The 13,992-nt window shown below is 35.3% G+C and overlaps 1 pseudogene; it reads right to left on the minus strand.

Annotated features, from left to right (window-relative positions):
- Positions 1–393: 393 nt before the first annotated feature.
- Positions 394–6,709, minus strand: LOC110707904 (annotated as a pseudogene).
- Between the last annotated feature and the right edge of the window lie 7,283 nt (positions 6,710–13,992).

Genomic DNA, 13,992 nt, shown 5'->3' on the forward strand with positions numbered 1-13,992 from the left:
GACTTGATGTGCTCTAGGCCTATGACTGATTTAGGCATACAAAGATTTGATATGACGCAGACGTCTGTATAACAAGTACAGAAGTACTTATCAACATTCGTTTGCCTTCATTGGTTCTAAATCTTCTAATACATTCATGTCCAGATCTCCTATGCGGTAAGTTTGCTTCTTCTTCAGAGCCGAATCTACACTTTCTATGTGCTCGAATTTAACATTTTATTGTTTAATTGGCTAGGCAGTAGGCACTCCCCGCTTATGGGATTAAGGCTTTAATTAATTGAATTGGCTAGGCACCATTGTGTACATTAGTTGCCTCCTTAGCTATACGCGTATACACAACACAGTCAAAGTTATCTGGGAATCCTTATTTGTAAGAAGATTTGAAACCAATAGTTAATGGCAAAAGATCGAATTATTTCTCAAATACATTTAACTCATATTCCCAAAAAATGACAATGGATGGCATATATGTAGCATACATTTCGGGAAAGGAAAGTTCTAGATGTGCAGTAGAAAATGGTGCTCCTGAGTACGATCATATTGGACGTTTAACCAACGAGAGAGCCAAGCAGCCAACAGGGCGCAAAAAGGGATTGAAAGTGAACGATGACTACCGGCAGGCTGCAGCAGTCAGGATTTAGGCATGATCAGGTGTATTGCTCTCTTCTGTTGGTACTGACTTTGCCTTTATGCTCCTTTCATTTCTGCTATCTTCCGCGAATTTCATGTTTCCCTCATGCAGTCCAAGCTCCTGCTCCTTTGAATCCCATTCCCTTAAGTAGTATTCTTCTTCTGTAAAATTTGCTTTAGGACCGCAGAACAGACCTCCCCACTGTGGGAAGCATATGGAAGTTATGCCGAGGCTGCATGCTGTGATCATAATACCCATGTATGTTATACCCTTTTCTGTTGTAAACTGCGATCCTCTGAAGATCACTTGAGTTATGAGCGCACCGACATTCTACCAGCTCCGGTCATGCCAGAAACTACGCCCAAAGATCTGAAAAATATTGATGAATGACAGAAGTTTAGAATTAAAGTGTATTAAGATAAATGTCAGATTTCTCTCTGGCAGAAGGGTTTATAAACTTATACTTAGGAGTAGTAAATTGTTTTGTAGGAAGTAACACGAGAAATTAAAGTATTACCTTCTGGAAACAAAAGGAACAACCCCAAATGTAAGTCCTTCAGCGTCTTGAACGAACACAGAGAAGATAATCATCACTGCTATCGATGCACCCAAAGTGCTGATTGATCCCAAAGATATACACAATACACCACTTAGAGTCTGCACATTCCACCAGCTCCAGTCTTACCCTCATTCCAGACTTTTTGGCCATTATATCTGACATTCCACCACCTTTAGGTCTGGAGAAGAGATTGACCATCCCAAAACTAGCCGCGATGATTCTTGAATTAGTGAGGTTTAGATTGAACCGGTCACAGAAATAGTATGCAACGATATTATTCACTGCTAGCTCCACCCCAAAACAGAATCCGAGCCTAAAGCAGTGATCCAGCTCCTATAGTTGGCGATCCCATAATACAGAACCTTGGATAGTTGGATGATTTGTCCTTGTGCATATCACCAGACTTCTGCAGCTGGTTGAAATTTCCGTCTAGCAAGTCTTGGCCAAAAATCATAACTGCAAATGCTGAGGACATCTGGAAGAGAGCAGGGATGAAAATTGCAATCCTTCAGGCAGCAAACGATGTTGCATTTGTCTAAAGGATTATGCTATAAGCGAGAGGCATGATGAATTGCGCAACACCTCCTCCTAGGTTGCCCCACCCAGCTGCCTGTCCATTGGCTTGACCCACAACTCTTGGCAAGAGCATGGAGCTCATCCAGTATTGAGTCGAGACAAAAGTGGCTAAAACAAAGCCAGTGAAAAACCGCATAAGAAAGAAGCTTGAGGGTGAGTCTGTAACAGCAGAGAGGTAAACTGCAGGTGCAGTAAGCAGGGTAAGTGTAGCAGAGTCTAGTCGAGGACCAACTAAATCACAGGCAGCAACCATTGCAACACGGGCAAGTACTGCTCCAGACACTGATCCAACTCCTGCATTACCAATGTCATTGGTCGTAAGGTTAAGGTTATCATGAATGATAGGAAGAAGGGATGGTGCAGCTAAAGTGGATAAAAAGCAGCCTGACTAACTAATTGCAAGACACAATCTATCCACACAACCACATGGTGAAAACTATAAAGGATAAAAATAATTATATCATCATTATCATTATTAGTTATTGTTTAGAATATGTAAATCCTTGATTTACTCCATAACTATGATAGTCAAAGTATATCCCTTATAATTAGCTAACGTATCTAGTCATATATTGTATCTAGTCATAGTTTGGTATGTTTAATGTTCTAATCTTGTACTATATATACTCGTGTATATTCATCAATATAATTAAGTTTTCCAACATTCTCTTTTTCATAACTCTATCAAAAACACTATGTAATGGCCCAACGTCGAATACGTATTACACAGGGCTTGTAACTCTTGCAATAAAGTTTTTTTTTTCATACACGACAGTCTGATTGTAGAAGCTATTACAACCCAAATGTAATAGTTCCATTTATACTGGAAAGGTTAATATTCGTACATATATTCCAAAATGAAAAACCGTACAATCGAATACCACCTCTCCAGATTTTACATGCAATCATTGATTTACTTTATAATCAACTACTTTCACTAGTTTCAGTCACATTATCTGCACTTGCCGAAACTTCATTGATAGGGGAGGTAGATCCGGCACATACATGATTCGTACACCCACGTAAAGCACATAAGTCGGCACGCCTTCACCTATCTTTACTTCTTGAGACAAGAAGCTCAGATACATCCTACATAATACACACATTACTCCAATTAGTTTCAGCTTATTTTATTGTACACATTACTCCAATCAGTAATTCAGAGCACTCACAGCGTACAGAGGAAATTCTGGGGGCCAAATGTGTCCCTTGCTACTCTAGGGTGTCTTTTGCCATAAGCCACGTCTATCAACTACTAAAACCATATTTTGATGTCATTAACATGTTTTATTTTGTAATTCACATTTCAATGTTATAGAAAGTTAGAGAATTATAACACTGATATTACCCCTAATTTCCCATAGTCACCAGATATTGTGCGGTCGAGCTTCCCTGCTATCCCAATTCGCTTCATGCTCCAAGCCTTAACTCTGGGAAAAACATCCCAATCACTGGGAGCCAAATTAAGGCGGTCAAGGTAGAAAATCTGCAAAAATGACCGACATATTATTTATTGATCACCTATTTAACCTGTACATGATCAAAATCTCGAACAATCAAGACAAAACTGTCATACTCACCACACCAAATATTGCACATCCCCCGCACCCACCAGCAAAGCCACTGGCATAAAATCGCCTTGCAAAACTTGAAACACTGTCTATGAATTTTGATATTACCAATTCACACCAATCATAGTTTGTGCAATCCATAGAACTGTAAGAAATACTTAAGAAATTTAATGCGGAAATAAACCTTAAGCCTAGAATCAATTGATACATTACATACCATTTGATGAGCTTGGAGCCATGATTGTACCTTTGGTTGGATGAAGCTTGATGGGGAAGAAGAACAATACCAAACCCTTCTCCTCTCACTCTAACTTTAATACTGGGTTTTGTTTATTAGCTCTTAGACCACTCTCGATAGTGAGAAAAAAAAAATGCCCACCCACTATCTCTCTACCCTCTTTCTCTCTCAACAAATCTGTTTTGCCCATGGATAAATTTTTTCACAATTTCTCTCCCATTGATCAGCAAAAAAAATGTTTGCCCACTACTCTCTCTCTCTCTTACTTTTTCAATACCCCACTATTACTTTCTCTCTCCTACACAACACTTTTTTATTTATTAATTTCATTTATATTTTAACAATATTACTCCAAATAAATAAAAACTAGTCTAAATTTGTGTAACTTATTTTTTTTTATTTGTGTCGTTTTTATCGTTAAAATAAAGAATATGAGGATTTATGGTATTTCTGAAATTATACCAAAATATACCAAAATGCATGTCTATTTATAGAGAATTAAATTTTATGACTGTTGGTAATTTTAATTTTTTTTTTTAATAAATATTTATTTCAGAATTTGCATTACAAAAAATACAACCATTGCAAATTGTGGGGCCCACCAGAGCACTATTCATCTTCAAAAATGCTCAAGTCTTGGGCATTTTCAGAAATGCTCATGAGCATTTTTTGGCTTTTTCTCATTTGCTCACTATTGTAATGCATGAGCAAATTTTATGTCCACCTAAAATACCCATGAGCAAATTTTTAGCTCACCATTGGTAGTGCTCTTAGTGATGGAAAATGTAAGGAAAAAAACAAATATCTTCTTTTTTAAAATATAACCTTTATATTTATATATATATACATAGTCCAGTTGTCCTTAATAGAGGAGAGCTGAGGGCCCGATTTTAGTCGGATAAAATTAACTATTTTTTATATCAATAACTATTATCTTTTATTAATTATTTATAAATAAATAATTAATCGGCTAAGTAATCTAATCCATCAAAGGACACTTATCTTTTATACAATATTGATTTAATATGAGTATTTCTGTAATTGGATATATGTATTAACTTAAATAGTGGGATTTAATTAATTTAAACAATAGATTAGCGGGTCACCCACTTAACACGTAATGTGGAAATTACATTCTCCCACTTGGCCCGCTAAATCGATTATGAAAAACTTACATTATATATAAATATAAAATATATGTAATATATATATATATATATATATATATATATATATATATATATAAAGACATATTTCAAAAATATCCTTAACACGTGATCACGATTACAATAATACATATCCAACATGCTCAAAAAATAATATAATTACCATAATATTGAAGTTAGCACAAACGATTAGCACAAGTCATGGCGGTTAAACAGCAACAAAAACCATCATGCTTCCTTCTATGTACTACATACTAATAATCCATACTAATTCAACCTTTAATACTATAATGGCCCCTGTAATTTGTCTTGTCAGGACAATTCTTGTTTTTACAGAACATAATGTATACAATAACAAGAATAAGCAAAAACTACTTTAATTGCGCAAAATGTCAATTAGTACCACTATCAATATACATTTATGGATTTCCCAAAATGCCCATCCTAATAACATGTTCTAAGTATGCCTTTGGTGATAATCCTTTAGTGAGTGGATCGGCTATCATAAATGTGGTACTTATATTTTCAATTGACACTTGTTGTTTTTGGACTCTTTCTCTAACGACCAAGTACTTTAAATTCATGACCTTCGACCCACTCGAAAATTTACCATTCTTTGAGAAGAATACAGTTGCGGTGTTATCACAAAATATTTTCAGCGGCTTGGCAATAGAATCGATAACACCAAGCCCTGAAATTATATTCCGCAACCATAATGCATGATTTGAGGCTTTAAAACAAGCAATAAATTCGGCTTCCCGTGGAAGAAGCAATAATGGACTGCTTCTTACTTTGCCATGAGATTGCCCTATTAGCTAGCATAAAAACAAACCATGATGTTGATTTCATGCTATCGGAACAACCACGATAATCGAAATCCGAATAACCAACAACCTCTAATGCTTGTGACCTTTTATATGTGAGCATGTAATCCTTAGTTCCTTGAAGTTACCTCATAACTTTCTTTGTAGCTTTCCAGTGTTCAAACCCTGGATCGCTTTGGTATCTTCCTAACATCCCAACAGCAAAACTAATGTCAGGTCTGGTGCATGTTTGAGCATACATCAAACTCCTAACTACCGATGCGTAAGGAATTTTCCTCATTTGTTCCCTTTCCATTTCATTCTTTGGGCACATCAATTTACTTAATTTGTCACCTTTAACAATAGGTGCAATACCTTGTGAACAAGACTGCATGTCAGATCATATCTTTCTAAAACTCAGTCAATATATCCTTTCTGAGACAAACCTAGCAATCCTCGAGATCGATCCCTAAATATCTCGATGCCAATAACAAACTTTGCCTCACCCATATCAACCATCGAAAAGTTTTTAGAAAGATATTCCTTGGTTTCATGTAATAAACCAAGATTACTACTAGCTAGCAAAATATCATCCACATATAGTATCTAAAATATAAACTTGCTCCCACTAATCTTAAGGTATATACATTGGTCAACAATGTTTTCCTTAAATCCAAAAGATGTAATGGTATGTTAAACTTAATATACCATTGTCGGGAGGCTTGTTTAAGACCATAAATGGATTTCTTCAATTTGCAAAATAGTGTGCACTGTCCTTACTTGTGAACCCTTCATGTTGTATCATATAGATATCCTCATCCAAATTCCCATTTAAAAAAGCAGTTTTCACATCCATTTGATGTAGCTCCAAATCAAAATGAGCTACAAGTGCCAAGATGATTCTAAGTGAATCCTTCTTGGAAACAGGAAAAAAAAAATCGATGTAATCAATACCTTCCTTTTGAGTGAAACCTTTGGTCACAAGTCTAGCCTTAAATCGTTCGATATTGCCTTTAGTGTCGCGTTTGGTCTTGAAGACCCACTTACAACCGACGAGTTTACATTTACAAGGCAATTCAACGAGATCCCAAACATCATTATGGGCCATAGATTTCAACTCATCTTTCATAGCTTCCAACCATTTATCAGAATCAGTACTTTCCATGGCTTGTGAAAACGAAACTGGATCCTTTCTTATCCCAATATCAAAGTCAGATTCTTGTAGATACACCACATAATCATTTAAAATGACAGATTTTCTTTCCCTTTGAGATCTCCTCAAAGCTGCCGGTTATGGTGGTTCTACATCATTTTCAATGGCAACCTTTACTAGTAGTAATGAACTATCTCAATCATGTTGCTCATGATCCTCAACATGAAAAGAAGGTTGAGGGGCAACAATTTCAGTGGTAGAAAAGGTGGTGGGATATCCACTCTTATCTCCTCAATTTCAACTTTTCTCATTTTATTACTCCCACTATTCTCGTTATTCTCTAAGAATCTAGCATTTTCGATTTTAACAATTCTTGTACTATGGTTAGGACAATAAAATCTATAACTTTTCGATTTATCTGGATAACCAATGAAATATCCAGATACCGTCCTCGAATCAAGTTTCTTTTCATGAGGGTTATATATTCTAGCCTCCGCTGAACAACCCCATATATGCATATGTCTTAAATTCGGTTTCCTACCAGTCCATAACTCAAAAGGAGTCTTTGGAACAACCTTACTAGGAACTCGATTTAAGATATACATTGCGGTCTTTAAGGCTTTACCCCATAAAGAAATAGGTACAGTAGAGTAACTCATTATACTCCTAACCATTTCCATTAATGTACGATTACGCCTTTCAGCAACACCATTCTGCTGAGGCGTTCCTGGCATTGTATATTGTGCACAAATTAGGCCTGAGCACGGATCGGATATCCGATACGAAATTGGATTTCGGATCGGATATTCGTATCCGAAAATCCGGATAGTTGATATCCGTATCCGATCCGAAAATGTCGGATATCTGAAAATCCGGATATCCGAAATTTTCGGTTCGGATATGTGGGATATCCTATATCAGACTACTTTAATAAAAACCTAGATCTACATATACAATTATCGCAAAACAATTATACTAAAGTAATTAATTAGAAACTAAAGTAATTAATTATATAAGTATAAACTAAAATTCCAATAATATCAAAATTAATGATACTGTAAATATAAAATTGAAAAAAAATAAACCTAGATCAATTTTCTAATCTGAATTAGAATTAGATCTAAAATACAAAAACCTTGAAAATAGAAAAACCTTAAAAAACAAATCAATACTCCAACCATCAACCAGCATTCCAGATTTCCAGCAATGGTCTGTTTCAAATTAAGGAAAAGGGAAAAAAAAGGAAGAGAGAGAGAGAGGTGAGGGCTGAGAAGGGAGAACGTGAGAAGACCAATTGAGAAGTGAGAAGTCTACTGAGAACTTATGGGTGGTGGAGAAGACAGAATTCGCGTCGCTGCTGGTTGCCGGAGGTCGCCTAGTCGCTGACCTTGCTGTATGCATCGCTGCTCCCTCTACAATTCTAGGGTTCCAGATCGGTGATGCACAATATCGAAAGGTAAGTTACAAACCTTAAAGATTTAGGTTGGGGATGTCGAAATTGGGCTGAAATACAATCAATTTGGGTTTGTTCGTTCCAGAGTTGAAGCTGTATAATAGGAGGTTAAGACAATCAATCGCATTCTAGGGTTCCAGATCTTGATTGTTGAAGGATGCCGGTGAGAGTTTCCGAGAATTTTGTACCTTCTTCGCAAATACCAGGGTGAAGGGTGGCAGGGTGGGACTACTACTACAACAACAGCAGCGTAGTTGAAGAAGATGATTGTAGATTGGGAGGATTGGTGAGTTTGGGAGAAGAAGGTGGATGTAAAAGAAAGAGGCGGACTGGGTTAGGTTTATCCAAAAATGTTTTTTTTTTTGACTGGGAAAGAGAAAGAGGTGGATAAGTTAAGGTTATCCGACACTTTGAAAAATAATTTTGTTTTATTTTTTTTTTAAAAAAAGTGCTTTTTCGGATTTCGGATCGAATACCCGATCCAATATCCGATATCCGAAACCGATCCGAAAATGTTTTCGGATCGGTTATCCTAAATTTTCGGATAGGATGCGGATCGGAATTTCGGATTTTCGGATTATCAGATAGTTTTGCTCAGCCCTAGCACAAATACCATGCTTTTCAAGGAATTTGGCAAAAGGTCTGGGATTTTGTCCCAACTCATCATATCACCACAGTATTCACCACCAAGATCTGATCTCACAATTTTAATCTTTTTATCTAATTGTCTTTCGACCTCCATAATGAACATCTCAAAGATGTCAATGGCCTGAGACTTTTCATGTATTAGATAAACATCACCATAACGAGATAGATCATCTATAAAGGTGATAAAATACTTTTCTCTTGTAAAACATGATACAGAGAGCGGTCCACAAATATCAGTGTGAATTATCTCAAGAAGCTCAGTACTTCTTGTGGCACCCTTCTTTGTGTGTTTAGTTTGCTTTCCTTTAATGCAATCTACACATACAAGAAATTCACTAAAATTGAGATTTTGTAAAATTCCATCCTTCACTAATCTCTCAATTCTTTCCCTAGAGATATGCCCTAGTCTTTTATGCCACAAAAAGAAGATTTTTCATCAATCATACTACGCTTAGAACCAACAACAGAATGCAAGGAATTTAAAGCTTGTGCAAATTCTTGGTCCAAAGTCATTTTAGACAAACCATCATATAAAATTGCAGAACCAACCATAACAAAAAACAACAAGTCCATACGTCCAGAACCAATTACAATATTATAACCAGCATAACCTAATCTAGACAATGAAACTAAATTCCTGGAAATCGAAGGTACATAAAAAGTGTTTAAAAGATCCATCACATAACCAGTCTCTAGCAATAAACGATAAGTGCTAACAGCATGCACTTCAACTTTGAGACGGTTTGCCATAAGGAGGAACTTTTCACTTTCGTCCTTCAGTTTTCGAGTGGAAAGGAATCCCTGCATCAAGTTAGTTACATGAGTAGTAGCTCCAGAATCAATCCACCAAGTATTTGTAGGAGCATCAGAAAGATTTGATTCATGACATACAAAAGAAAGATTTATACCTTTCTTTTCAAACCAAGCCTTACGCTTGCTACATTCCTTCTTCACATGTCCTTTCCTGCCACAAAAGTAGCATTTAACAATGAATTTTCTCTCATGACTCTGGTTACTTTCCCTAGGTCTATCTTTCTTTGGTGAGATTTCCTTATCATTCCGAAACTTTCTTTTCCTTTTCATGCTTACTTGAGTTACATTAAGAGCAAGGCATTTTCCTTCTTGTCTTAACCTCACTTTCTCCTGAACACATTTACTTGACAACTCATTTAAATTCCACTTTTCACTGTTAGCATTATACTGAATTTTAAATGGTTCAAATTGCGATGGAAGTGAGTTAAGAATAAACTGTACTAAGAAGGACTCATTTATGCATATGCCCAATGCTTTAAGTTTTGCAGCCTTTTCAGACATGTTCAAAATATGTTGCTGAACACCTTTCTGACCATCATATTTCATGGTGATCAATTCAGCCATTAATGTGCCTGCAAGAGACTTATCAGTGCTTTTAAAACGCTCCTCGACATTCTTCAGAAATTCTGAGGCAGCCTTAGTAGCCGGAAGAGAGGTCTTAATATGGATGGCAATAGTCGTTCTCATAAACATCATACTGAGTCTATTAGACCTTGCCCATGCTTTATAATTTTCAACTTGTGCTGGAGTACTTTCATCCGTTATTTCCGCAGGTTTTTCTGTAATTAAAGTCATGCCAAGATCTAATACTCCCAGTGAGAATTGAAGCCTTTCTTGCCATTCCGCAAAATTAGACCCGTCAAACATAATCATTTCAGATGCCATGTTATGCAATGAAGTGGGAACTGTTCAAATAAAACACAATGCTCACAATTAAACCTCATATCAAAATATTAGGATGAACCATTGATATCACGAAAATTTTCCTTTGGGCAAATTTAAGCATATGTATTGTTCACTCCATGGAAACTTAAATATTCAATTACTTGTGCTATTTACATGTAACTTTTGGGTTTCCATTATAACTACATAAATAACACAAATAATTAACTTTCATATTGTGGTTTGAAAATCAATAATCTCCTTTGGGCTAGTATCAATCCCTAATCACAAACACACTTTATCCTTAATAAGTCTTCCTTAATCTTTTATTTAAATTAATAAGTGCATACTTCACTTCTTTAGGCCACTTTGGTGACAATCTAAATTAGTGATTCATACACCCATTAATTTTACATACGACATACTCTTAGAAGAGTTAATCATAATTTACCATAATATGAATTTTAAGCTTAAATTCAAATTAGTGGACAATCCAACATTTAAGCATTCCATAATGTCCAAATAAAATTGTCATAAATTTATAATAATTTTTAATACACAAATATGATAAAAGCCCCAATTTTATTTCCTTTTATTATGGTTATTTATTTAATTAACCATTACCGAAAATAAGAACTAAATTAGCCCAGAAAATCTAGTTCATGAAAAAAAGATTTGAAGGTACATGTAGATATATATATATATGTATATGTATATATATATATATATATATATATATATATATATATATATATATATATATATATATATATATATATATATATATATATATATATATATATATATATATATATATATATATGTATATATGTAGTCCAGTTGTCCTTAATAGAGGAGAGCAGAGGGCGCGGTTTTAGTCGGATAAAACCAACTATCTTTTATATCAATAACTGTTATCTTTTATTAATTATTTATAAATAAATAATTAATCGGCTAAGTAATCCAATCCATCAAAGGACACTTATCTTTTATACAGTATTGATTTAATATGAGAATTTCTATAATTGGATATATGTATTAACTTAAATAGTGGGATTTAATTAATTTAAACAATAGATTAGTGGGTCACCCACTTGACACGTAATATGGAAATTACAAGAACAACTTAGAGCCAGTAACAAGTCAGATGTCGATCTAGGTGATTGTGTGGGACATAAGATCATTTGAAGAGCTATAATTAGAAATAACGTTTTGAATTCTTCTTCCTCGTGAGCCTCAAAATGTCCCTCTAATCTATCCATCATCTCTATCGTTACCGGAATGCCAACTGAAGTGTATGTCCTTCCATATTTTAATAATATTTTTTGAACCTTAGCACGAACTTCCCAGGACATATGTTTGTTAGTTGCAACCGGTTTACGACCGCGGGGATTCCTAAAATCCAATGAACTTGGTTCTTAGAAAACTAGATTAGGCCTGTGCGATGCACAGATTAAAAAAATTACCGAAATGAAATAACTTATTTCTGTTATTTATTACTGCGGACATATAAATTAGATCATAAAAACATATATGTCATCATATATAAATTATATAAGTAACAAAATATAAAAATGAAAGCCGACCAATCCGATCTAATCAAAACATATGCATACGAATTTATATGTCATCTAAGAGTTCGAAATACAAATAAAAAATACTTGTAATTTAAATAAATAGAAGCACCTTGGAAATACAAAACAATGAAAACATTTACCGACAACATTAGTTAATTTTTGTATAACAACCATCTATATTATTAGTACATGACTTCATAGTTAGGTTGGTTGCACAATCCTTAGTAAAAAAGGAAAAAAAAAAACCACACACATACACAAAATAACATTAAAACCTTAAAAAGATAAAAATAATAATAAAAAAATACATTCATAGTTACCAAAAAATAATAATTATTTATTTATTATTTATTCATTGACACAGTCAAAAGATTGAAATGAAAATGATTAAAAATAAAAAATAACCAAAAATATATATGACATCATAAGTGTTTCGGGGTTTTTTGATGTGTCCTGCGGGAGAGTTACAATTCCAAGAATGCCCTTCGACGCCTGTGCCTGCAAAATCACGAAGACTCCTGGGGGTAGGAGCTCCGCCTCCGACGATCAAGTTAGTAAAGATACGGGAGGTAGAATGCACGTAATGTGGAAGTTACTTCTCGCGTAATGGGAGAATTCCGCAATTAATATTGCTCGGGGTAAGTGTGTTTCTTTTTGAGGAGTATTCAATGTGATCAACAAATGTTCCAGCCCCCATTAATGAGGGTCCTTCCACTATTTATAGTGGGGAAGGGATGGTTCCCCTTTTAGGGTTTAGAGGACACGTGTCAGCAGAGGATTGGAGCCCTGCTGACCAACGGCTGGATGCCACGTGTCACTAGGCCATTGGGCCACGTGTTTAGGGTATTTTTACCCCAAACAATAAGTGCATTAGGTGGGAAATTTTTAATGAGAAAGCGAAACGTATACAGTTTGGGAAAGATGATGATGTTAGCAATTTCCTGTTTTAGTAATAGTTAATAGATTGGAAAGACCGACTGTTTGTACCACATAAGGACCTATTGATTGGATCAACATGAGTCATGATCCAGTAAGCTAACTACCGTGGTAAATGCATCTGGGAAGCAAAATGGAGAAGGTCCCCCAAATCCCATCTCACACACCCATCTCATTCTCCGTTCATCAAATTTTTGGCATATTCTACCAAATGATTCAACCCGACAGTTCATATTTCGGGGTTGTCATTCATTAATGGCCAGGAGAGATTGGAAACATTAGGGATACAACAATTAATATAGCTCATAGCTCATATAATAACCAACACAACAACCATGTATGGACTACAAGAACATGAAACTCACTCTGCGAATTGCAATAGAATATGCATGAATCACTTGGCCATTTGCTTTGACAACACCACCCAAACTTAGCGAGTTATCCTATATTCCAACAACTATGTTAGATCGTTTATACCTTCAACTACACATCATTCATATGGGTATATCTCATTCAAATCTAAGACAACAAAATCTAAGACAACAAAATTACCGTAAAAAGTCCAAGATGTAAATCAATTATTTTGTGAACAATTCTATTTCCAACTAGTCCTATCTGCATTCACAAATGGCTAAGTGGGTTGTGTGGCTTTTTTGTTGGCTTTTAAGCTGGCTTTTCCGCCAAAAGCCAAAGGTAGTTGGCTTTTCCGCCAAAAACCAAAGGTAGTTGGCTTTTCTGCCAAAAGCCAAAAGCTAATAGGAGTAGCTTTTTCTATTGGTTTTTGACTTGTTGGCCCACTTTATCACTAATAAACAAGTAACAATCATAAATAATTTTACCAAACACTTTCGTAAACAGCTGGCTTAAATAACTAATTTTAAAAAGCCAATTCATAAAGCTAATACTTTCAGCTAATCAAACAAGCCAAACAAACAAGCCACCAACCGCCGATTGTCAAACAACCTCATTGTCTCACAACCCTCCGT

The sequence above is a fragment of the Chenopodium quinoa genome, unplaced genomic scaffold (assembly GCF_001683475.1).
Source record: "Chenopodium quinoa cultivar QQ74 unplaced genomic scaffold, ASM168347v1, whole genome shotgun sequence".
NCBI classification, from domain to species: Eukaryota; Viridiplantae; Streptophyta; class Magnoliopsida; order Caryophyllales; family Amaranthaceae; genus Chenopodium; species Chenopodium quinoa.